The sequence below is a fragment of the Rhinolophus ferrumequinum genome, chromosome 20 (genome assembly GCF_004115265.2).
Source record: "Rhinolophus ferrumequinum isolate MPI-CBG mRhiFer1 chromosome 20, mRhiFer1_v1.p, whole genome shotgun sequence".
In the NCBI taxonomy this organism is placed as follows: domain Eukaryota; kingdom Metazoa; phylum Chordata; class Mammalia; order Chiroptera; family Rhinolophidae; genus Rhinolophus; species Rhinolophus ferrumequinum.
In genome coordinates this window covers 46,048,729-46,074,444 of record NC_046303.1, presented here as the reverse complement: position 1 = coordinate 46,074,444, position 25,716 = coordinate 46,048,729, and the positions used below count along the sequence as shown (strand labels likewise).

Below are 25,716 nucleotides of genomic sequence, written 5' to 3'. Positions count from 1 at the left end.
TTTACTAGCTTGTATTGAAAATGTTACTTAATCTCTCTGAGCCTCAGTTCTTTTATAAACTGAGGATAGTAATGCTTCCCCTGTGTGCCTCTCAGGGTTGTGCAGAAGTAAGTCAACTTTAAATATGATTTTTAAAAAGTTTTTTAAAGTGGCTTATGAATTGTTCAATACATATGAAGTATCCCTTTTTAAAATAATATTAGTCATGTACCGTATTTTACCGTGTATGATGCGCACCCATGTTTTTGGCCCAAATTTTCTGGGGGGGGAAATCTTTCATTTTAATTTTTTTAATTCAAAGTTTTATTTGTTTTTATTTAGGTGCTTGTTTTTTGTATTCTAAAGGCATGTTAGCATTTATTTATTATTGCACTTTTAACTCATAAGCATAAATAAAAATTAAAAACATTTATATAGATATGGAATTAATACTACTCATGATAATGTGCATCCTTATTTTTCCTCACAAATTTGGGCAAAAAAGTGCACATTGTACACGGCAAAATACGGTATCTTATGAATTGGAATATAATAGATGAGAAATTAGAATGGGTTTCAGTTCTCCACAGTTTCTTTAACGACCACATCTGTGCTGTACATACTCCTTCAATCTGGCCAAAGAGGTGAGTATGCGGCTAAGGCAAGATCGGAGATGGTCCAGCTCCTTGGCCACCATGACCAGTCCAGGTTTGTCTGATGACCTGAACTCTCCTTCTACAGACTTTTTTTTTTTTTTAATTAGAACTGATGGAAAAGATTCTTGCTTCTTTCATCAAGGAGCTAGAAGATGAAAGTGTGGAGCCGCCGTTAGGCGTGTTACCTCAACATGAAGAAAGCTGTGGACAGTAGAAGAAAATGAGGCAACACTGAGTGGGGCAGGAGTGGGGTAAAAAGAGGCAGCCAGAGGCCAGTCAGCTCTCCGGGTTCATTGCACCCTGAGATTATCTTCACCCCACTTTTGAGGTGTTTAGCTGTGACAGCCAGTAAATTTCCTCTTTTTGTGGAAACTAGTTTGACGTGGATTTTTACTTAACAAAAGAGGGAGTCCTAATGCATAGAAGCTATATTTTATTGTAAATTTTATTGAGGTATATTTATTGAGAAAACCACACAGGTTATAAGTGCTCAGCTTGATGAATTTTTACAAACTGAACACGTTTGTGTTCAGGACTGTTTTTGTCCTGTTGTAAAACAAGACTCAGGTCAAGAAAGAGAATGTTACAGCTCTACAGAACCTCTGTACTGCCTGTCAGTCCCAACCCGCCCCCTGTGGTGACTGCTCTGTGAGGCAGTGTGTCTTCTTGGGTGGTGGGGTTGGGACTGAATCCGTGTTCTGGAAAGCCTGTATAATTTTGGACAAGTTGCTTAACTTCCTTGAATTTCACTTTCTTTATGTATATAAATACTATCTTATATTTATTTGAAGATTAATTGATGGTATATGTAAGTGTTCTACACAGGCTAAGCCTCCAATAAACGGGAGTTATTTCCATTACTTATTACTTCATATTCACACTTATCAGAGGAATTGCTCCCCAACTTGTCAGAGTGCTTTATTTCATGCATTCTAAGAATTTACATGACGCTAAAAAGATTCTTACTTATAAATGAGAAAGCTAAAATGTCAGACTTCTAATACCCAGTATTAGAATAGTGGGAATTTAGTTGATGTTTATTGTCTAACAGCCAGCCATACAGCAAAGTCATGATTAAATGTAATTTATAAACCTCAACTTTGCTTCAGTCATTGATCATGTTTTCCACCTCTTCCTTTTCATTATCACTTACCTGCCAAAAAATAAGACTGTCATAGCAGCAATAGACTGGTTAGTTTAGTTGCTGAAATATGTACCTTTTCACTTAAGATTTTTCTTCCTCATTTTGGTCATAAAGTTCTTAATTTTCCACCCTCATGCTCTCTCCAGTTTGGGGATCTCTAGCATAAATTAAGTTTTAGTTTTATTTACAAGAAAGAAAGAAAACGTATAGACTACTGCTATACAGTAGTCAAGATAGTTTGATTTTAGAGATCATGTAGTTCCTTTAAACTTTTTGCTTTATAAATAAAAAACCTAATGCCTGTACACATAATAACTTTTTAATAGTCGTGAATTAGTGATAAAACCAAAACTCAGGTCTGCTGATTTTCAGGCCACTCTTCCTTCTGTGCTAAAGTTGCTTTAAAAAATAGATAAAAATTTTTTTATAAAATTAATTTGCTTAATTTGAGACGTTTATTTTTTCTTTTTTTTTAAGATGACTTCTGATGAGAGAGTATCTGAGGAGTATACATCTTTTAAAAAGAAGCTATAATTAGTATTACATATACATATGTGTTGATATCACAGTAATGGTACTGATGGTGATGATGGTGTTATACATATTATAACAGCATCATATTTATACATATGTAAATCGCATTTATTTTTCAGAATGCTTCCATATGTATTTTCATGGTTTGATTTATTGTGATGAAATGGATTAACTCAGTTGTTATATCAAGATATTATAGGAAGTTGTGTAAGTTTGCTGTGACTTTTGTAATGAATGATCACAAACTGGGTGGCTCAAAACAATAGAAGTTTATTTTTTTCACTGTTTAGGAGGTCAGATGTCCAAAATCACGTGTCAGCAGGGTTGGTTCCTTCTGTAGGGAAGTTCTGAGGGAGAAACTGTCCCAGGTGCCTCTCCAAGCTTCTGGGAAACCCAATCTTTAGTATTCCTTCCGGGCCTTGTAGATGTGTCTTTCCAATCTGCCTCCATCTTCACGGTGGCTTCTGTACTTTGTTTCTGTGTCCTCTCCTCTTCTTATAAGGACACCAGTCATTGGATTTGGGGTCCACCCTAAGTCTAGGATGATCTCATCTTGAGATCCTTAGTTAATTATACCTGCAAAAAACCCTATTTCCAAATGAGGTAGCATTCCAAGGTACTGGGCAGACATGAATATCTGTTCATCTCATCGAATGTATGAGAATGTATTTTTTTCTGTAATTGCAACAGTCTATTGAACAACCATCTAGAGATCTTATCTAGTCTAGAGATCTTGTGAACTACCCCAGGAATTACAGAATTTCGAATGAGCAGTACTTGTTCATTGAGATAGCAGATTCAAATCCCATGGGTAAAGAAAATGGTTAAAAAAAAAAAAAACCTCGGACTGTTCCCTAGCAGTATACATAGTAATGTTTACAGGCTCCAAGGGGATCTATATTCAGTACTCCTGAGTATAAAAGTACTGGGTTCACAAAAACAGTATCAGTAGAAAATTCTTTATCTGTTTTTAAGGTTCTTGAGACATCTTTTCACCATGTTCAGATACTGTGAATACATAAACACCCAAATACTTAGTATTTATTCCATGTTTGTCCTCTTTAGAAGTTGAATATTTGGTAATAGAAAGTTTTTGGTTTTGTTTTGCAAATACTTTGATACGTCAGAACTAGGAATTTCTACATAGTACATAACTTCTTTGAAATGCTGCAGTTCTCATTTATTTGCTTATGACTTTTCATTGATAAATGGAATGGCATTAAAAGGAAACATTCATTTGCCTACAGCAGTTGCCAAATACAGTGTCTAAAAATTAGTTGTTTACACAGGTATGAGGAGATCCAAGAAACAATGTTATTGGAATAGAGTTGAAAATCTGTAATGAATAAAGCTTCTTATTCCTGTTGGGAGTTGGGAAGAAAAATATTTTATGACATACTACTGGAAAACTAGTCTCTAACCTTTTTCATTTTCTAATGAATAGATTTAAAATAGAAAGGTTAGTCAAGGATATAATGTTTGCCAGTTATATTCCAAATATCTTGCAGTCAGTTTGTCTTTAACCATGGTAACAGACATGTTGGTAAAACAAGTTGGTAGGTTGCCATTGGCAGCCTAAAATTAGGCAAATGTACCAACTTTGAAAAGGCCTGAGAGTGTCTAAAACACTGGTATTAACCTGCTGTATGCTTATAGTTCCACAAAGAATGACATTTATAAATGCTATATAACAGGGTAACTTAGAAGCTACCTCGTTCTTTGCTAACTGGCCCATAGAATTTATTCAAATGAAAGTTTAATTTGGTACCAAGGATTGATTCACAAGAATAAAAGTGCTGGAGAAGGTATACAACCTAAACATTTCCCATCTAAATTTTTGCCCCAAATTAATATCCTTATTAAGATATATTATATCTGGTCATTTAAAGTGAAATGTTGCTTTAGTTTGCTTTCCGTTTTTGGTGTCTCCCCCGACCCTCTATGATGCGATTAGAATTATAGAGTTCTGATTTCTGTGGTTTGTGGAGAAGTGGGTTGTGTGCATAGCTTTTAACAGGTAAAAGACAGTACATAAAGAGGAAATAAGGTGGCCTTATTAAAATTTAGTTCTTTTGGAGCTTTGGGGAATCAGAAGATGAGATCTTATATTTCCAATCTCAATGGTAGACATCATTATATATTTTAAATTACTGCTGGATGGCTACTGTAACACTTTATTATGTTTTCTGTTTTTATTTAGTGTTATAAAACTAGAGAAACTTGCTAGATGAAGCCTCATTACATTGACTTCATATAGGAAAAATTCAGTACATTTTGTTTTACCAGTACAGTTTGACTTTTAGAATTAAAGATTTTTATTGCCTAGACTCTCTTTCTCTCCAAAAGAATCATGCCCTGGTAGAAGTTGCACCTATCTACTTTAAGTGGCATTTGTGATGGACCTTCTATGTAGCAAATACTGAGTACCTATCTTAAAAGGACCCCACATCATTGTCCCCAGTGATGCAAACAAATAATTATTGTATTTTATGGTAAATGCTACAATAGAATTATCTTTAAAGCACTATGGGAACTCACATAAAGTTCCATGTAAATGTGTGCTTCTGGTCACCATTCTGTTAATATTATCTCCTAAATATTGCTCATATTTGCTGTGATCCCCCTTCTTTCGTTGTTTCTTCATTCTTGTTCCAGTTAAATATTTTCTCCCCACAGCCATCAGAGTGGGTTATCTGAAATAAAAATTTGATCTTGTTACTTACCTATTTAATAACACTCTTGCATATGGTATAAACTCGAAGTTTCTTCACAAGGCCTTTAAGAATTTTTCAGATCTAATTTCAGTTAGCTTTCTAGCCTCTTCCAGCCCTCAGCTTTTACTAGCTCCGTCCATCCAACAGATACAACTTTTTGAAGTCTCCCCAGACTGTTTTCCACCTTACTGCTTGGGAAGCCCACTCCTGGCCCCCTTCCCCCCCAACCTTTTTTTTTTTTTTTAGTGGTTTTTGATTTTAAAAAAAAATTTTTTTTTTTTTTTTAAATTGGGGAGTATTGAGGAACAGTGTGTTTCTCCAGGGCCCATCAGCTCCAAGTCGTTGTCCTTCAGTCTAGTTGTGGAGGGCGCAGCTCAGCTCCAAGTCCAGTCCCCGATTTTAATCTTTAGTTGCAGTGGGCGCAGCCCACCATAACCCCTCCCTGCCCTTTTTAAAACTAACTCAGATTGGTCCTTACAACTGAAAGCTAGAATCTTGCCCTAAGGACGTCTTTCATTATCCCGTGGAGACTGGATTAGGTGTCCACTGCCTGCTTCTATGGAAAAGTTGGGTGTGCTCCTTTCATGGCAGAAGTATAGTGCTTTTTTCTTTTCTTGATTCTTTCTGTTTTTACAAGTTTACAAAGTAATGTGGTAATTACCTAGCATCCTCCAAAGTCACCAGTTGTTTGTTTGTATTTAATTATCTGCAAACTCTTGGCTTTAAAGATAGTTGATGTGTTTCAACCTGTTGCAGTTATTGCTGCCCCGATTGTTTTGTGTTGCCAGTAGGAGCTTATTCAAGTTGGCTTCTGAGTCTCTGACAGGATCTAATAGGATTTGACTGCATTCCTTGAGGGAACAAATTTGAAATGGGAGCAGTCCTTTCTGTGTAGGGACAGGCAACACTACGGAGAGATCTTGATCCTTTTTTACCATCCTAGATATAAATATCCAGAGTCGTTCACGGTATAATTATAACCTAAATTCACTCTGTTCCATCCACCAGCAATTATAGGGGCATCTCTTTTATAAATTGTTATTCTTCGACCTCTGAGTTACAGTGGCATTTTGTTTATTCTAGCGCTTACCACAGCTTGACTTGCACTATAATTAATCCCCTTGCTAATCTTTGTATCTCCATTATTTATTTCAGTGCCTTACCTTATAGTTGGTACTTGGTAAGGGTTTGCTGCTTTGATGACAGCAGTGCTGTCAGAAGACGATACTTCTGGTAAACTTTTAGTTCATGTAGTTCTTCATTATTGTGCTGAGTTCCTGTGCAGTGCCATGCACCAAGCTATACACCTACTTCAAGTGACTTGATTTAATTTATTTAGTTGTAACATGTGAAGTAGTCCCTGTATGCTAAATATCTATTACATTCAGTACTAAATATAATACGTTAGCCTAGAGTCACTGTCCGGTGGGGAGGCGAAAGTGTAATGGCCAGCATTACACCTTTGTAGGTGTATCTTCAGGCCAAAAGACAAAGCAGGCGACTCCATAGAATACAACAGAATTTATTATAGGGTAATTTACTTCCTGGAAGATTGAGTTGGAGCAGACAGAAGGCCCAGTACTTTTGTGCAAATTATTCTCTGCTATAGACTCCTGTTACTGTACTGTTTTTATATCATAAAAACCATACCTGCTGGGGGTCTGGCCATGCCTCTGGGTGACCACAGTTAACTGTCACCAGTTTGGTTTTCATCTTGATTGTCATCCAGGCCGTTGCTAACAAAAGTAGTTATGGTTACAGTTTAAGGAACACAGATAATCATTAAGTGGAAAACTCTGATACGCTTACTAAGGACAGTGAGGTGGGTCACGTCACAGCATGAAGGGCCATAAAGACGGGATGGTTTCTGTTCACACCCACATTTATACAAGGAATGTTTCCCAAAGTGTGTTCTGCAGGATGTGAGTAGATGTTGGTAGAATAGAGGGATTTTGTGATCAAATAAGTTCGGGAAATACTGAGTTAGACAAAGATAAACAAGTTTTATGATGACAGGTTTCATAGTGTGAATAACTTGCAGTGTTATGGGGCTGCATTAGAGACAGAGAAGGTATAATTTCTCAATTTATTTGACTTAAGTTATTTTCCTTGTCTCATTAGTACAAGAAGATAATACTGGTCTGTACAGCGTAAGATTGCAAATTCTTCTCAAGGCACTTGAAAAAAATTAGTACTTTAGCACAGTCTTATTATCTAGATAAATGGTTCATTATAACTTTAACAACTATTGTCAGTGAATATTTTATTTCTTCCTAAGCCTGTAATGAAAATTAAAGGTGTAACTTCTGTAGGCATACCAGTAGTCGTTCTTAGAAGTCATTTTATAGCCATCTGGATTCTTGCAATTACAGCACACCTTTTCTTTCTTTTTTTTTTTTTTTTAGATTTTTTTGGGGAAGGGGAACAAGACTTTATTGGGGAACAGGGTGTACTTCCAGGACTTTTTCCAAGTCTAGTTGTTGTCCTTTCAATCTTAGTTGTGGAAGGTGCTGTGCAGCTTCAAGTTGTTGTCCTTTCAGTCTTGCTTGTGGAGGGCGCAGCTCAGCTCCAGGTCCAGTTGCCGTTGGTAGTTGCAGGGGGCACAGCCCACCATCCCTTGTGGGAGGCGAGGAGTCGAACCGGCAACCTTGTGGTTGAGAGGACGCGCTCCTACCAACTGAGCAATCCCAGAGTTCGGTGGCAGCTCAGCTCAAGGTGCTGTGTTCAATCTTAGTTGCAGGGGGCAGAGCCCACCATCCCTTGCGGGAGTCGAGGAGTCGAACCGGCAACCTTGTGGTTGAGAGCCCACTGGCCCATGTGGGAATTGAAATGGCAGCCTTCGGCATTAGGAGCACTGAGCCACCAGGCCGGCCCCCAGCACACCTTTTCTTGACCAGTGAGGACAGTGGTCCAGGTCCCTAAGATTCTAATTCTGGGGAATCTGAACTAAGCAGTTTATCTTAACTGTTTCTCCATTTTGATTTTACCCTATGTAGATAAGTCGAAGGAAGCCAAACAATATTCGACTTTGAATAATTTACATGTTTTGTAGTCTCATTTTTTGTTTCAAATGATTAAAGAACAGCAGTAGTGTGCTAGGTATTTTTTAAAATACAAAGATATTTTAATACTCTTGGCATTTAAATTACTTTAAAAATATAATACAGCTTTTCATGCTATTTATAGTAAATGGTTAGAGATATTTAAACAAGGACGCTGCTGTAGTCTTGAATCATTATGTACACATTTCTTTAGTCAGGGTTATATTTTAGAATAACAAATCAGAGTATAACCTATGACAAATACTAAAAGAATGTAAATAATGCATGTACATTCCTTCCTTGTCTTATGCTACAATATGAAGGAAAAGGAAGCAATTAGGTAATTTATTGAAATGACATGATAGCTAACATTTATTGAGCTCTCCTGTGTCTAGTACATCTTGTTAGTTCATTAGCACATTGAATCCTTATAGTTACTCTATGATTACTAATAATATTAACTGTTTTACTATGTTTAGGGCTGATAAGTCAGACTTCATGAAGACTTTTGTACATCCTCATTTGCTTTCTTGACAGAGCCTGATAGCTTCCTTCCTAGCAGGGCAGCCATGGAGAGTCAGTAGAGGCAGAAGTATCTGACAGTGATTTAGGGGTTAAATGCTACCCTTCCTTTTAGCGAGTAGAGCCAATGCAAGAGGACATAGGGTGGTCTTTGTGAAGGATGTGAATGAAATTATGGTTGGTATGGCTCAGCTGTGGAGTCAGTTCATCTGGATTTGAATTCCTGTATTCTTCTATGTACCGCTTAACTTTGTACAACTTAAGGTTTAGTAACTATAAAATAGGAATAGCAGTAATATCTACTTCATAGAGTTGTGAGGATTAAATGAGTTAATACATGAAAAGTGTGCCTGGCACTTGATAAATAATAAATGCTATTTATTATTATTATTAACAACATTAACTGCCTCAATTGGCAAGAGAGTAGAAACCAGAGACCCTAATATCTTTAAGTAACCAGGGGTGGGGCCTTCCATCCAAGTTGGAGTCCTAGTCAGTCCGTGCTGCAGTGTTTAGGTGTTGTTTTAGAGATCAACAACCTGTTATGCTATTTTGGGTGGCGTAAATGATTTTTTGTTCTGTTCAATGAAATAACCCAATACCAGTACTGTTTTTACTTTCGTGTCACCTGTAATTTTTTTACATATTATTTTTCAAATAAAACTTCTCATGCAGATGTTGTTATTACATAATTTCCTGAGTAGAAGGATTGGGGGGAGAGATTCCTAAAAAATGGGAAATTTCTCCGGAAATCTCTCTCTGCTACAATAAATGAGATAACTCAGAGAGGTCAAAGTAATTTGACTGAAGTCATAGAGTTAGTAAGTGATGAGGCTGAAATTTAAATCCAGGAATTTAGTTCTGTGCCCTTACTACTACTTAGTTCCCCTGTTTTTAAAAAACAATAAAACAAATTATTTTAGAGTGAATATAAATATTCTGATTTATAATTTCTCTTTTAAACAGGGTAATGTCCTAAGTTAGTCGTAGGACTAGGTTCCATTTTTTAAAAAATTGCTTGCATTTCTCGGTACAGAGGATTCTTTTCCTGAAAGCACATTGGAGACAGAGTAAAGCAAATACTGTGGTATCAACAGACTATAGTCTAATATTGTTAGATTATAAAAATCAAATCAAAATGGAATTAAATATTGTCTGATACATAGAATATCCTAGATTGATGTCATATATGATGCAAATTAGAACAAGATTTCTTCTTCATTCACTTGGCTATCAAAAGTTTCTATGAATGAGGAAAATCCTCATTTACCCTTAAGCAAAAATGACTATACAGAAATGCAGACCATTGCTAAATAAAAAAGTGAGGAATTCTTAAGAGTACCTGAAAGAATATTCAGGTGACAGTTACTCAGATTTACTTTGTTTCTCATAGTGGGTGCAGGCCATCTCCTCGTGCTTTGTTCTTTGGAAAGTTTCTTTAACTGAAATTGTTTTTGTACCTGTGATGTTTAGAGAAATGCTCTGATATGCTTTTGCTTTGTTGAATAAGTCAAAAATGGGAGGCTAAGAGAGCTAGGTTTTCCAATAAATACTTCAATTTAAGAATTGCTTGTTGTCTAAGTGATTTAATATGAGCTTAAATTCCTTCATGGCATAAACTGTTCTTAATATGAATATTGCATTATTTGTCATCCCTATTTACAAGTTCATGCCATAGTTCAATTTATCTAAAAATCGGAAATTTACTCAGCTTTCCATTGTATTTGAAATATTAGGTCATAGAATTAAGAACTTATATTTTTATTTTAATGTTGATCCAAAAATTCAAGAGAGATCATATTGATGAAGTCCAGTTACAGAGATTTTCTCTAATTGTATATGATGATATTTTTCTGTGCTAGACATAGCTGCTATTAAAAACGAAATAAATGTCTACTGTAGACTAAGTGCTTTGCTAAGTGATTTACTTACTATCACTGTCTAATTTTCAAAATGTCACTGAGGAAACATGGTCAGGGTTTCTTTATTTGGTTTGTTTTGTTTAAAGTGCTCTAGTCACTGAGTAAATGGCAGAACCTTGGTCTGCCCAGATCTTCTGTCTTTAAAGCCCTGCTTGGTAAAAGAAAAAAAAAAATTCAACATCATTTACTGTCATAACAATTACCTGGTCATTCAAGCAAAAATTACATATTTAATAATTGCAAACAAGTTTTCTATACATATTTTAAAATAAATCCTAAAACTCCAGATAAAGCAAATTTAGCAAACATTTACACAGCATAGACAATTTCTTTATAAAACATTTATTTTCTCAGTTGCTGTGATCTATAATTTGCACTACTAATGTTTAAATGTCTCAAACCATGTAAATATGCAGAGCCTATATAAATATGTAGAGCCTATACATTTGCAAGTTAATGTTAGGCCAATATTTAAATTAATTAATTATAATCTAGCATATATACCAAAAAGAAAAAAAAAAGCAGAAGCAGGCTCTGGAGTCAAAACTTGATAGAATTTTTTTTTTTAATTCCAAATTACCCTAGGATCCAAGGACACACACACACACACACACACACACACACACGAGGTCAGACAATTAAGTTTGAGAACTCATCCTAGAAAAAGTGCTACAGGCCTCATTGCTGAATATCATTATGGTCACCTTCGAAGTACTCCCCTTGGGAAGCTATGCACCGATGCCAGGGCTTAGCCCATTCTTCAAAGCAATTTTCGAACTCTTTCTGGAATGGCCATCAGAGCTGTCGTTATATTACCCTTGATGTCCTGAATGTCATCAAAATGTCTTCCTTTCAATATTTCCTTTATCTTCAGGTAAAGAAAGAAGACATTGGTTGACACCCTAATAAACTTTAATTAAAAAAAAACATAAAGAAGTCATTGGGGGCCAGATCAGGTGAGTAGGGAGGGTGTTCCAATACAGTTATTTATTTACTGGCTAAAAACTCCCTCACAGACAGTGCCGTGTGAGCTGGTGCATTGTCGTGATGCAATAGCCATCAATTGTTGGCGAAAAGTTCAGGTCGTCCATCTTTTTCACGCAGCTTTTTCAGCACTTCCAGATAGTAAACTTGGTTAACTGTTTGTCCAGTTGGTACAAATTCATAATGAATAATCCCTCTGATGTCAAAAAAAGGTTAGCAAAATTGTTGCAACAAGTTCGCGAGCTTAATTGTCAAATGTGTGTGTGTGTATGTATTTTTTCCTTTAAATACTTGTTATGTTATTTTATATAAAGAAATCTTACAAAAATATAGCTTTTTAATAAAGCAGTTTTATTGATATATAACTTAAACATGCCATAAAATTCACTTGTTTGTTTTAAGTGTACAATTCAATAATTCTTACTAAATTTATAGAGTTCGTAACCATCACAATCTAATTTCAGAACATTTACTTCATCCCCAAAGGAAACGTCTTGCTCAGTTGTAGTCACTCTTTATTCCCACCTCCACCACCAGGCATTCACTAATCTACTTTTTGTCTCGTAAGATTTGCCTTTTATGTACATTTCACATAAATGGAATCATTCAATATGTGACATTTTGTGTGTGGCTTTTTACTTAATGTTTCTGAGTTTCACCCGTGTTGTAGCAGTATGGTTACTTCATTCCTTTTTATTGCTGAGTAGACTCCTATCGTATAGATGTATCAGATTTTATCTATTCACAGTTAATAGACATTTGGATTGTTTCCACTTCTTGACTGCCATGAATGATGGAGGTATAAACATTCATGTACAAATCTTTGTGTGGACATGTTTTCATTTCTCTCGGGTAGATAATTAGGAGTAGAATTACCAGGTCATGAGCATCAAACTGTTTTCCAAAGTGGCTGCTTCATTTTACATTCACATGGGCAGTGTCTGAGGATTTTAGTATCTCCACATCCTTGCCAACACCTGTTATTGTCTGTCTTTTTTATTATGGCCATTGTAGTGTGTGTGAAATGGTATCTCTTGGTGGTTTGCTTTGTATAGCTTCTTTTAATTGATTTTATATTTTGGGTATTATAATTTTAGTTTGAATTTACTATATCTTTGGAGATCCTTGAAGACTTAAACTTAAAAATCAATCAGGAAAACAAAAACCCACAAAAAACAAGGCCCTTGGGGGCTGGTATCTCTTGAGTTTGAATCTGGTTCTGTCATTTGCTATTTTGTGACTGAGCAACTTATTGAAATTCTCTATGTCCAGTTTTCTTTAAAATTGGGATAACATAATCTACTTCAAGTATTATTACAAGGATTAACAATGAATTTGTGTAAGTAAAGTAGTGGGCCCAGAGCTTCCTATGTCATGGTTGTTGTACTAGTTAAAAAAATGACAACAGGTGATGTTTATTGAATACTTACTATGTGCTATACACCGTTCTAAGTACTTTACATGTGTTTAATCATCACAGCACCCCTGTGAATAGTAATTACTGCATTGTCCTGATTTTATAATTGAGGAAACTAAGATTCAGGGTAGTCTGGTAGTTTTCTCACGGTCACATAGAAAATACATGATAGAGCGGAATTTAAACCCCGTTGGAATGGGCTACAGTATCTGCACTCCTAAGCCGAAAGTGATTCCACTCCTGTCTTCACATCCAAATCTGGCCTATTTATTCTTCCACTGTTCCCTCCCCTGGCCTTTGGCTCTCAGGTGGTTGTGGGTGGAGGCATTAAACATGGTGTGTGTGTCTTATTCCCTGCTTGGACTTCAGTCTGTGAATGAACAGCAATAATTGGAGCAGCACCTATTGTTTATCCATACAAGTATTATTTTAGCTTAAATGTATTTGTTTAGTCTATTGGAAGTCTTTCACATATACCAATTAGCTTGGTTTCGGTCATTATTATTTAACTAAGTTAATTCTTATAAATGCATATTTGACTAAGAGAATTATGACCTATGTTGTCAATGAATCCCTTTTCTTTAACTAGGTGGGAAGATGAAGTTCATGTTATTTGGAGGTTTTTTCCCTTAAGTTTGATACATAAAATATGAGCATCACTGTTAGTGGTAAAATGAAGACAAAGTAAAGTTCATATTTGTTCTTTCATTGTGTTTTGATGATTTAGAAGCTCAGGAAGTGAACCCTTAATTTTTTTTAAGCTGTTTATTACAAGTTATAAATATTTTTTTAAAAACTATTTTAAATAGTTAATTTATTTTAACTATTTAAAAAATAATTTCCACTCAATGTTGAAATAACATTTATTGAAAAATCCAAGTAATTGTTAATTGGGTAATGTTAAATTTTATGGGTTTGGCTGTAAAAGCTTTAACACCTGGGAATTAATGTTACAGGTTTGTTAAATAGAACTTTAGTATTTACCCTGGATGATTTGTTGACCCTCCGATTGATTGGTAAAGTAAGGCACATTTGAATTATTTCATATGATTAATAAACAAAACTAATGATCTTGATTTCTTCACCAATAGGGTCTTCACAATTCATGATGCAAGGTTAGGTTCAGCAGAAAAAAAGTTAAATTATCTTTGCCAAGATGACTTCTTGGGAAAGGTTATTAATTGGGCAGTACCTTGATTAATAAATCCACTGAGAACATACTACCATGTACCAGCAAGTTGGATAATAAACAAACTTCGTAAATTATGCAGAGTGGTGTTGGTTTGCATTAACAGCAATGTTCTCATTAAAGTTGAGCCAGGAAAAAAAACACCAGTGTGCTCTGCTTCTCCTTTTCACTGCACGTAACGTGCACCAGCAGCAGACAGCCAGGACCTGGGAAAGAATGGCAAACCAGGGCTGTGTTGGGCCCCTCAGCAGCAGTATTTCTAGAAACTTCTCTGTAGGGCTCTGTTGTTAATGTTACTATTATTCCCCTATATTAGCCACTTCTGTTTCTCCTGTATACCTGACATTTAGAATATAGAGAGAATCTGATTGGTTCCGCTTGAGTCAGCTGTCTAGCTTTGGATCGATGTGGGGGAAGGGCATGTGCGTGATCAAATATAACAGACATGGTCTTTGGGAGGCCGCCTCAAAATATACCCTGTTTCCCCAAAAATAAGACCTAGCTGGACAATCAGCTTTAATGCATCTTCTGGAGCAAAAATTAATATAAGACCCGGTATTATGTTATATGATTATATTATATTATATTATACTATATTATACTATACTAAACTATACTATACTATACTATGCTATACTATATTATACCGGGTCTTTTTATAGTAAAATAAGACCAGCTTGGTCTTATTTTCAGGGAAACATGGTAAGCGGGGCCTCAGTCCTTTATGCTTAGTGATGTAATGATTTTACTTACATATAAATGAGAGGCAGGTGTTGAATCAACTAGATACTTGTTTTTTAATCTTTAAATTACAGATTTAGTTCCTTATTAAAGATGAGGGCTTTGGGGGGTTATCGAGGGACCCCTGAAATTGCACTGTATCTAGTAAGTCTCCCTAGCTCTGAGAGTCTTTAATGTCTTGAGGACTGAAGGGGAACAGAAGAGAGGAGTCGATGAGATAGTCATGGCTGCTTCTTTCCCTTATATGGTTGTTGGTGGTGCCCTTCTCTCCTTGGCTTCTTCCAGAACTTGGAGTTCTCCCAGCTCTACCACGGAGCTGCTTGCCAGGCTCTCTTCCTTCCATCTCCTCCCTTTCCTGTGTGAACCAGTTGAATTCCTTCCATCACCACCTAATGCAATTTCAGTTACCCTTCTGCCGCAAGAGACCCACATGGAATGTTGTTTCCTTGGGCACTGGTATATTTTAGGATTTTGGTTCTTCATCTCATTTTTTCTCCTAGGCTACATCCTGTTAGCCTAGGATATAGGTATGTATCTGCCCTTCTATAATACTAGAACTTCTGAAAGTTTTGTTATTAAGATATAACTTACTAGCTCAAAATTTCTATTATAATTATATCCTAATATAATTATATAACTCATAGGAAAAGCCTTATTTATTTTTATAATGAGCCTTAATTAAATTGATTTTGAGCAGTGGTAGTTGCTTTCTTAACGACTTGCCCCCTCTACTCACAGTACTTTTCCATAAGAAAATAGATTCAAAAGCACCTAACTCTTGATGCTACTCATGGTATTAGCTTCCATTTTTTCTTGCTTTTTTAATGATGTTTTTATCATAATTTAAAAGTAACACATGTCTATCATAGGAAAAGCATAATAAAATACAATCACTCAATTACCCTATTGTGAATTTTCCCCAACAAAATTACGATCATTGTATATAGTTTTTTATTACCTGTTTTCATGAAACGTACCCAAAGTACTTTCTCACATCACTAAATGTCCCTTTCAGACATAATTTTAATGAATATAATATCCTATTGTATAAATATGCCATGAGTTATTTATTAAACCTTTCTACTTACATACAGCATTTATATCATTCAACTAACTTCGTATTTCTTTACTGGCTGTATAAATAGAGGTTTCTAGTAAACAGAGAGGAACATTTTCAGGCTTTTGGGACGTCAGTTCCCACATCCACGTGTGTAACCAGTCTCCCATCTCGGCCGCCGTCCATCCTGTGTATGGGTTCCTCCTCCATCCCGTTCACGCCCTGCACCCTAGGCCTCCTGTTCTCAGCGTTCTTGGGCTCTGCCACCCACCTCAGGATATCCTCCGTGTGGATGTCCTACTCGCCCTCCTTGGGGTTTAGCACCCAGGGCTGGGTTACCCCACGTGTGCTCTCCCTCCCCTTATACCACAAGGTGCCCCTCGACACCCCACTTGGGCTGGTACCCCACACCTGGCCACCTCCATGTGTGAGACTGACATCCTGCTTTGGGCCCCCATGGCTCTGCTGCATCTAATGGCTTTAGCCCTGAATTGTTCCAGAGAAACAGGGGGAAGAGAAAGGCAGACATACAGTTTGAAGGCTTACTGAGGGGCCTTGTCAAGTGCATAACGTCATGCCTGGAGTATTGTAGGTATTTGGTGGCAGGGTGTGTGTGTGTGTGTGTGCGCGCGCGCGCGTGCGTGCCGTGTATGTGATTCCTCCTCCTGATCTGGGCTGTTGAGCCTTAGTGGTAAAAGAAAAAAATGCAGGGGCGGCCGGATGGCTCAGTTGGTTAGAGCACGAGCTCTCAACAACAAGGTTGCTGGTTCAATTCCCACATGGGATGGTAGGCTGCACCCCCTGCAACTAAAGATTGAAAATGGTGACCGGACTTGGAGCTGAGCTGCACCTTCTACAACTAGATTGAAGGACAATGACTTGGAGCTGATGGGCCCTGGAGAAACACACTGCTCCCCAATATGCCCCAACTGAAAAAAAGGAAAAATGCAAACATAACCCAGCTGACCACTTCTAATAGGCTCAAGTGTATCTGCTCTTCCTGGTATCCGTGTTCTGACATTCCAGTTAACACTGCAATCTCACTGCCCTGGAGGTGCTTTCTTACCTTCCTTGTCCCATTTCCCACACTCTCCAGCTTGATCATGGCTTTGCCCGCCACTTCAGTGAGATCAAGATTATTTGACACGAATGTGTTTACCTAACCCCCTCAACATACTTCAGTATTTTTAGCTCTCCCGACTTTACCTTCTTTCTTAACTCTTTCCTTATTTAGCTTTTACTAGAGTATATTATCCCAGTTTTATTCCTATCTGACTCATTTTTCTAAGTCTCCTTTCCTGACTTCGATACTTCTCCCCTTCAGTTTGAATATGTGTTTCTCTTAATACTTTGTTCTTGATCTCCCTAAAGCTATTCTATTTCCCAGAATTATCAGATTGCCCACATAATGTCCAAAACACCTAGTTTATGCTGTTGAGTTCCAAATTTTGTACCTTCCCAATTCTCTAGAACTCTAGCCATAATTTCTAGCTGCAACAACTTTTTAAAACTTGTTTTTATTCCATGCCATGGTTAATGATACCAGTGCAGTGCCAGGTATTCAAGCCAGAAATCTTCATTTTTTTCCCATGCCCCCATATCTAGTAAGTTTCCTACCCATGTACATCTTACCTCACAGATACTGCTCTTTTTCACACTGTCTCTCACTCATGTATAGTACAATAGTGCTTATTTCATTCTGCTTTGAATTTTAACTAACTCTCTTTGGATTTGAATCTTCGGAGAGGCAGATTCTACCGTAGTAATCTCTCTCTGCTGAATTAAAGAATACTCTTCCAGGCTTTTTTCTAAACTTGAGTCAGTGTTTTATTATATCATTAACTGGCTTTCCCTAGGCAATAGGAACTTGGCCATGATTCATGATTTGATTATATGTACGTGGCCTGTAATAGACTATTCTCAGGGTTAATGCCGGAAAGGGTGTGGTTGAGTCGATGCATACATAACCTGACACAATATGTGGGAAGCATTTCAAGTGGATTTAGTTGTTATTACTTATAATGAATGGAATCTTTGCTAATTAGCTAAATTTTAGTATCTGCAGATGAGAATGCATTTTCAAGTTTTGATGTTTTGATCTAAATGTCAGAGGCTAGCTAGACATGTATTTTAAAATTGATTCAATTCTGTAAATCTATTTTCTTTCTCGAAAAGTTATGTTCTCCCACTGAAAAAGGTTTTAATCTTTTAAAATAGTTTTATTTTCTATTTTCCCTTTATTCAAGCAGTTTTACTTTTCTGTAGTGACACTTTTGGTTGTGATATGATTGTTAATAATTGATAGCAGAAGTAGTAAGTGATAGTTGAAGCAAAGATATTGCAAAGAAGGCTCTTTGCTTATTATTATTCATATTTATTTCATGATTTATACTTCTTTCCCCAATTAGGATATTTTAACTTTGAATACTTACCCATTTCATGTCCTCCCTTTCCCCAAATAACACTAGAATTATAGGGGAATATTTTAATGATTATTACATCAATAATTGGATTTAAATCTATGGTTTGGTTCTCATACTTTTTTTTAGAGTTCCAAGCAAAGACTGATTTAGAAGAGTTAAAGATTTGGTAAAATAATTTGGTAATTATTATACACGCAAAAGAGTTACTCGTTCTTGCCAAGTCCTCAGAACACTTGTTTTTGTCTGATATCATCATTCACCGTCTGTATTGTGTCATTAAATGATTCAACTTCCTCATTGATCCTCATCATTAAAGTCAGCTGAGTGTTTGCCTTCTATAGGGGTGTGTGTGTGTGTGTGTGTGTGTGTGTGTGTGTGTGTGTGTGTGTTGTGTGTGTGTAAGTGTAATGGCACTCAGAAACATTGGACAGTATTTTAATTAAAATAGGACATTGTAAGAAAATAGGAGAATAGAATAGGATAACATATAAATGGAGACGTAATGCGAATTGTTGGGCAAGATAGTAGGGTAGAAACAAGGCTTTTTAGGAGCAGTTATAAGGACTTAGGGATATTCCTAGGCATTCAATGGACAAATTTGTTTGAGAGGCAGTATTTATGAACAAAAGTACAGCGAAAGGCTGATTGATATTCAAAGCACTGAGAGCTTTACTTTGGAATTAGAAGTTTTTAAAAAGTCAAGACAATTAATTTTTACTAATTCTGAGTAGACATTTGTCTGAAGGTTAATAAGTAATCGTAATGGTTTTAAGTGGCCCTAATTATTTCTTCAGTAGGTTTTAGCAATATGAACAGAAATACTGGGTATAATTTCAGAATACCCACCAGGACAACATAATTTAGGGGATTATATATATTTTTTCTTTCATTGGTGTTTAATATTTTATTCTTAGATCCACTATTTTTGCTCAGTAACTTTAATTTTGTTGTATTGCTCAATCCCTCAATTTCTCTTTTTCATCAATCTTACAGATCATTGTGAGAATGAAAACCATATAGTTTAGGTGTCTAGGCAAAGAAGATTTGGAGTGCTGATATCTCTGTTTTCATTTATAAGCTGTAAATATTTCTAAAAAGTATTACATTGGTTATAAATTAAGAAAAGGACATTTATCTCCACATTCTTGTTTTTGCTTTCTTCCTTGTACCTTTCCCTGGACATTTCTAGCTGCCCTCATTGGTTCTTTTTTCATAGTAGCATTGAATCTTTACTCTCCACATATTGGCACATAAAAAAAAAATTGTGGCCATCCAAATCATCATTAGTGAGTATAAATATTCATAAATTAATTTAGATATAGTGCTACTTTATCAATTTAAAAATGAAATAATTGAGGCCTAGAGGAGAGATTTTCCAAGAAAGGAAAGAACTAATATTCACAGAGCATCAAGTATTTTGATTAAAATAGGTGATGCAGAAGTAATTGCGGTTTTAGCAATTTTAACCTTTTAAACTGCAGTTACTTTTGCACCAACCTAATATGTAGCAGACATTATTTTTTTACAGTCCATTTTTATGAAGTAGGTCCCCCCCCCCTTTAATTTTAATTGGGGAATATTGGGAACAGTGTGTTTCTCCAAAGCCCATCAACTCCAAGTCGTTGTCCTTCAATCTAGTTGTGGAGGGAGCAGCTCAGCTCCAAGTCCAGTTGCCGTTTTCCATCTTAGTTGCAGGAGGCGCAGCCCACCATCCCATGCGGGAATTGAACCAGCAACCTTGTTGAGAGCTCGTACTCTAACTCACTGAGCAGTCCAGCCTCCCCTGAAGTAGGTTTTCTTGTCCCCATTTTAGAGGCTCAGAGGTCAAGAAACTTGCTCAAGAGCGTCAGATTATTCATGGTGGAGGCAGGATGGAAATCCAGTTTTCTTGCACAGCCCAGGGTCTTTTCTACTGTCAGCAAACTAAGGCAGCGGGGAAAACAAAGGACTTAAAAAACAACACTCTAAATATAGCAAAGGATATATTCTGATTGATAACTTTTACCTTTATAAAAAGACACAAAATATAAAAATAAATTATCTTTGGTTGTACAGCTGTTAAAATATGGGACTTGCCATAGCTGTAAAAGCTACATGGCTTTGCCTATTAGGGTCATAATAGTTGATGATGCATGTACAAAAAAATAGTCACAGAAAGTATAGAATATATTTAACTATCCATCTAGAGATGGCAAAGATCACTAAGAGCACAGGCATCTTTTTTATTTTTTTTAAAGGAGAATTTCTGTCAAAATATTCTTCAACCTCTTGCCTTGAGAGTATTCTTGTCATGCTTTTAACAGACATACTCCAGGTAACAAAGGTAGACTGTATTTGTCCCGTCACATGATTGGCCTCTAATGTTTGTTGAATGGGCCAAGCTAGGAAGGGATTTGGGCTTTAAGTTTTTGAATTAAATTTGGTGTTCATGAGAGTTAATAGCTTGTTTTAGAGAGTTTCTGAAATGAGATTCCACAAAATGAAACTAATCCACAAAATGATAGTACTAAGAAAAATTAAGACTTTGACTTATAATATTATTGTATGTCTGTTCACTAGTTAAGGAAATTAGGTGCTTAAAATATGTGTGCAAATCTGGGCCTCAATTTGCCCTACTTACATTTATTTGTGAATTCTAAATCTTTCATCTAAGCACTTAATCTAATTAAACTATTGGTAACTACCTTTTTGAAGAGACCTTCTCTTTAGCCTCTTGATATCTGAGCCAGTGCTGTTCTGAATGTGATGGCCTAAGGGGTAATCAGATCGCCCATCACTAGCTTTTCAAATGGTTTTCCAAAGATACTTCTTTTCTAGAATTCCTAAGTGATACTTGTTTCCCATTTCACCATGTAATTATCTAGGTTTTAACATTCCTACTCTTGGCGCTGTCATATTCATTAACAAATATTATTTTTTTTTAAATGTCAGAGCTAACTGGCAGATAGCTAGGCAATCGTTTTCCTCTCCCTACCTCATCCCTCTTCATCCCTGAATTCCCCTCCTTCATCTCCCTCTCCCTGTCCTCCCGTTCTTCCCTTTCCCATTTTGTTTATGTCGGTGTATAAAAAGATACATCACCCTAAGTCTTGAGATGATGTTTCTTTTCTTCAGTCTAAGTCTCACTTTTCTTGCTCTATGATTGACCATAAGATTATGTTTCTTTCAGGGGAAAAGCTTGACCCCAGCCACAGGTGTTGTGATCTGTCTATTAATACTATCTTGTCAGATTTCAGTGTGCAATAAAGTGAGGCTTTAAGTCAGAAAGGGTCTTTAGAATCCTTTCCTTTCCCTTCTAGTATCCTGCCATCACCCTGATTTCATGATGCCTTTGATGTGCTACACACATATTCCAAGAAACAATCAACTTTCAGAGACGATTCAGTCTGAATTCAGATATAAGAGTAATTTTTTTTGAATGGCATGCTTATCACTAAGCAGAACCTTGAACATCTCCTGAAGCACCTGCATTTAGGTTAACAGGCACACTCACTGTTTTCTTCAAGAAAATGATTTATTGGCTTATGTAACTAAAGGATCCATTCTGGCAGTATTTTCAAAGCAAAAACAAAGTTTACTGCAAAGGAGAACTGATGTCCAGTGTACAGACATTTAATTGCTTGTAATTGAAAATAACATCTAGTTAAAAAAATTAAGATCTCACAGGGTATTCGATTACAGTAAAAGTTATCCTTCCTTTCACCCATCAAATCTTTGAATAAAATTGATTCTCCAATAAAACAAGCCATCTTTATCTTTTTTATCTCCTTTTCATAAGAATATCCCACACCACCACTGCCCTTTTTTAGGGTTCCATTCTGCTATTTACAAGTACCTCAGTCTTGAGAAAGCTTTTCCACTTTTAGCCACTGCTTCACTGCAAGGTTTATTAGAGTTTTCTTCACCTTTTTAAAGTTTGTATTAATTTTTTACTTTTCAGATACAATTGGCATACAATATTAATATCAATTTCAGGTGTCTTGTAGGCAGCATATGTAAGGGGGGGGTCTTGTTTTCTTATCCATTCAGCCCTCCTATGTCTTTTTTTTTTTTAAGATTTTTTTTTTTTAATTGGGGAAGGGGAACAGGACTTTATTGGGGAACAGTGTGTACTTCCAGGACTTTTTTTTTTTCCAAGTCAAGTTGTTGTCCTTTCAGTCTTAGTTGTGGAGGGCGCAGCTCAGCTCCAGGTGCAGTTGCTATTGCTAGTTGCAGGGGGCGCAGCCCACCATCCCTTGCGGGAGTCTAACCGGCAACCTTGTGGTTGAGAGGACCCACTCCAACCAACTGAGCCATCAGGGAGCTCAGCGGCAGCTCAGCTCAAGGTGCCGTGTTCAATCTTAGTTGCAGGGGGCGGAGCCCACCATCCCTTGCGGGACTCGAGGAGTTCAACCGGCAACCTTGTGGTTGAGAGCCCACTGGCCCATGTGGGAATGGAACTGGCAGCCTTTGGAGTTAGGAGCACGGAGCTCCAACTGCCTGAGCCACCGGTCAGGCCCCCTGCTATGTCTTTTGATTAGAGCATTTAATCCATTTACATTTAAGGTAATTATTGATAGATATGTAGTTTTGCCATTTTATTATTCATATTTTTATATTTTTTTTATTTTTAAAGAAGTCCCTTTAACATTTTTTATAATATTGGTTTAGTGGTGATGAACTCCTTTAGCTTTTTCTTGTCTGGGAAGCTCTTTATCTGTCCTTCGATTTTAAGTGATAGCTTTGCTGGGTAGAGTAATCTTGGTTGTAGGTCCTTACTTTTCATCGCTTTGAAGATTTCATGCCAATTCCTTCTGGCCTGCAAAGTTTCTGTTGAGAAGTCAGCTGACAGTCTTATGGGAGCTCCCTTGTAGGTAGCTAACTGCTTTTGCTGCTTTTAAGATTCTTTCTTTGTCTTTAACCTTTGCCACTTTAATTATGATGTGTCTTGGTGCTGGCTTCTTTGGGTTCATCTTGTTTGGGACTCTTCATGCTTCCTGGGCTTGCGTATCTGTTTTCTTCGCCAGGTTAGGGGAGTTTTCCATCATTTTTTCAAATAGGTTTTCAATTCCTTGCTCTCTTTCTTCTCCTTCTGGTACCCCTATAATGCAAATGTTGGTACACTTGACATTGTCCAGAGGCCCTTTAAACTGTTGCTCTTTGTCATTGGGAGGGTTTGGTCCTTGGGCTGGTTGGTTGTGAGGACTGGCCATCACTAAGTGGAGGAGTTGTTGTGCAGGGACTGACCCTGCAGAGCAGGATTCGTTTTCTCAGGGCTCTGGTGCCTGCCCAGTCTGCCCTTTGGGTATGGCATTTGTGGAGGTGGTTGAATGGTACTCTTGTATTGTCTGAAGTTGGCTACCAGGTGAGTTGGTTCTGAGGCCTCTTGGGAGTGGCTCTGTTGCCGGTCAAGGTCAGCAGCTGCCTGTGCTCTGGCCAGGGCCACTTAGTATGAGCTACAAAGTGATCTGCTGATGGTTGCTGCTAATGTCAGGCTGGAGGCTGCTTAGCTATAGGCACAAGGCACTCCGAGGCCAGATGCTGCTTGTTTTAGGGTTTTGAATCTTTGAGAGATTTTAGGAAAGTCCGCAGCATGAGTCAAGACAGGCCGTATGGAAAAGCCACTGGAAGCAGCTTGGGTGGGCCCACAAGTTGGGTGGGACGGGGTCTCAGAGAATCACCAGGGCAGGCCAAATGGTATTGGCCAGGTTGATGGAGACTCAGATAGGGTACCAGCCTGTGTCTGCACGCTGGGTGCAGGGGGTGCTCAACAAAGGAACGATGGCTTCTGCTAGCTCTTCTGTCTAGAAAAGCTGCCCCTCCAGCTCTTGCCCTAAGGCCAGAAATTCGGTTCTTCCCTGTATGTCCCTGATGCCCTTCGAGCTGCTGCCCCAGCACTGGAGCTCAGAGCGAGTGTCTGTCAGCAAGTTAGTTCGCATGCGGTCTCTTTAAGAGGAATGCCTGGAACTCCAGCAGCCCTCTGTCTCACTCAGCCACAATCTCCACTGGTTTTCACAGCAAGAAGTTGTGGGGAGTTCTCTCCCTGGCACTGGAACCCTGGGCTGGATAGTCTGTTGTGGCACTGGGACCCATCATTCCTCAGGTGGGACCTCCGCAGCTGAGATACCTCATGAGTTTTAACTACCACACATGGGTGTGGGGATCAGCCTGTCCACGTGTCTGCCTCTCCTACCAGTCTCGATGTGGCTTCTTCTGTATGTCCTTAGTTATATGTCTTCTGTTCAGCTAGACTTGAGGCAGTTCTCAGTGATGGTTGTTCTGTAGTTGTAATTTTCATGTAGTCATGGGAGGAGGTGAGCACAGTGTTTACCTACTCCTCTATCTTCAATTTTCCACACCTTTTTAAACCTGGAGCTATTGAGGACCATGCTGGTGTTGCACTGAACCTGGTTATGCCAAAGGCTAAGATGCATTTTTTATTTGGTCTGTTGCATATGCATTATTTTATTTTCCCTGATTGTAGGATTGTGGGACATATATTTCCATGTCCATAGTTTTGAGTCACCTTGAAATAAAAATGCACTTCTTTTTAAACATAATTTAGTGCATTCTTTTGTGCATGAAAACAAGATACTATTACCAAAAGAATCATTAAAACACATTGGTATCTATTAGTTTGGGTTATTATTTCACTAAAAAGTATGCAGTACATTGTAATAGTTACACATTTTAAAAATAAATTTTGATTGGATTAAGCCCAGTCATTCTGAATTATCATGTTAGAGCAGAATTACTCCTATGGAATCTATTTTCTCATACTGAGCTTTTCTGACTTTAAGGAAGATGATTGTTTGATTGAATTCAGAATTTAATTGGGTAAGGAGCAACTAGTCACTGCAAATCAGTTCTACCATTAGGACTGACCAGTTGGCTATAGCTTACCTTAGAGCTTTTTAACCCAGCTTTATGGAGACTGATGGTTGTTGTGGTTACGTGTATGTAGGTTGTTCAGTCTATCTGGATTGGTCTAGGTGTTATAAGCTTTTAATGTGCAGGGTATATTATATCATAAAGTGATTTTAAAAAGAAGAAAAGAGTCACAGAGAAGACATGAAAAAGAAAACAGGACTTAAAGGCCAGAGATATTAGTATGAATAAATAATACATAAGAGAAAATAAAAATGAAGGGTTCTTATAGAATCATATGACAAATTTTATTTTACCTCCTTCACACCATCTTTAAACCATTCTCTTATTCTCAGTTTCTCATTTATTAAAACAAGATTTTAAAAAATAAAAAGACTTGGATAGAATGATGTTGTGAGTCAGAAAATTCTTTCCTGAATTTCCTCATCTATTAGTTTTGGTTATTATTTCACTAAAAATAATATCTGCCTATCTCTGGTCTCTGTCTGTCTCTGGTGTCTTAATTGTAATTATCTGAAGTAATTTT

The 25,716-nt window shown here is 37.2% G+C and overlaps 1 protein-coding gene across 2 annotated transcripts in view; it reads left to right on the top strand.

Moving 5' to 3' along the window:
- The window catches only part of PHTF2 (putative homeodomain transcription factor 2), a 111,353-nt gene that overhangs the window by 27,957 nt on the left and 57,680 nt on the right, over positions 1-25,716 (top strand). The gene's annotated exons all lie outside the window — the stretch shown is intronic.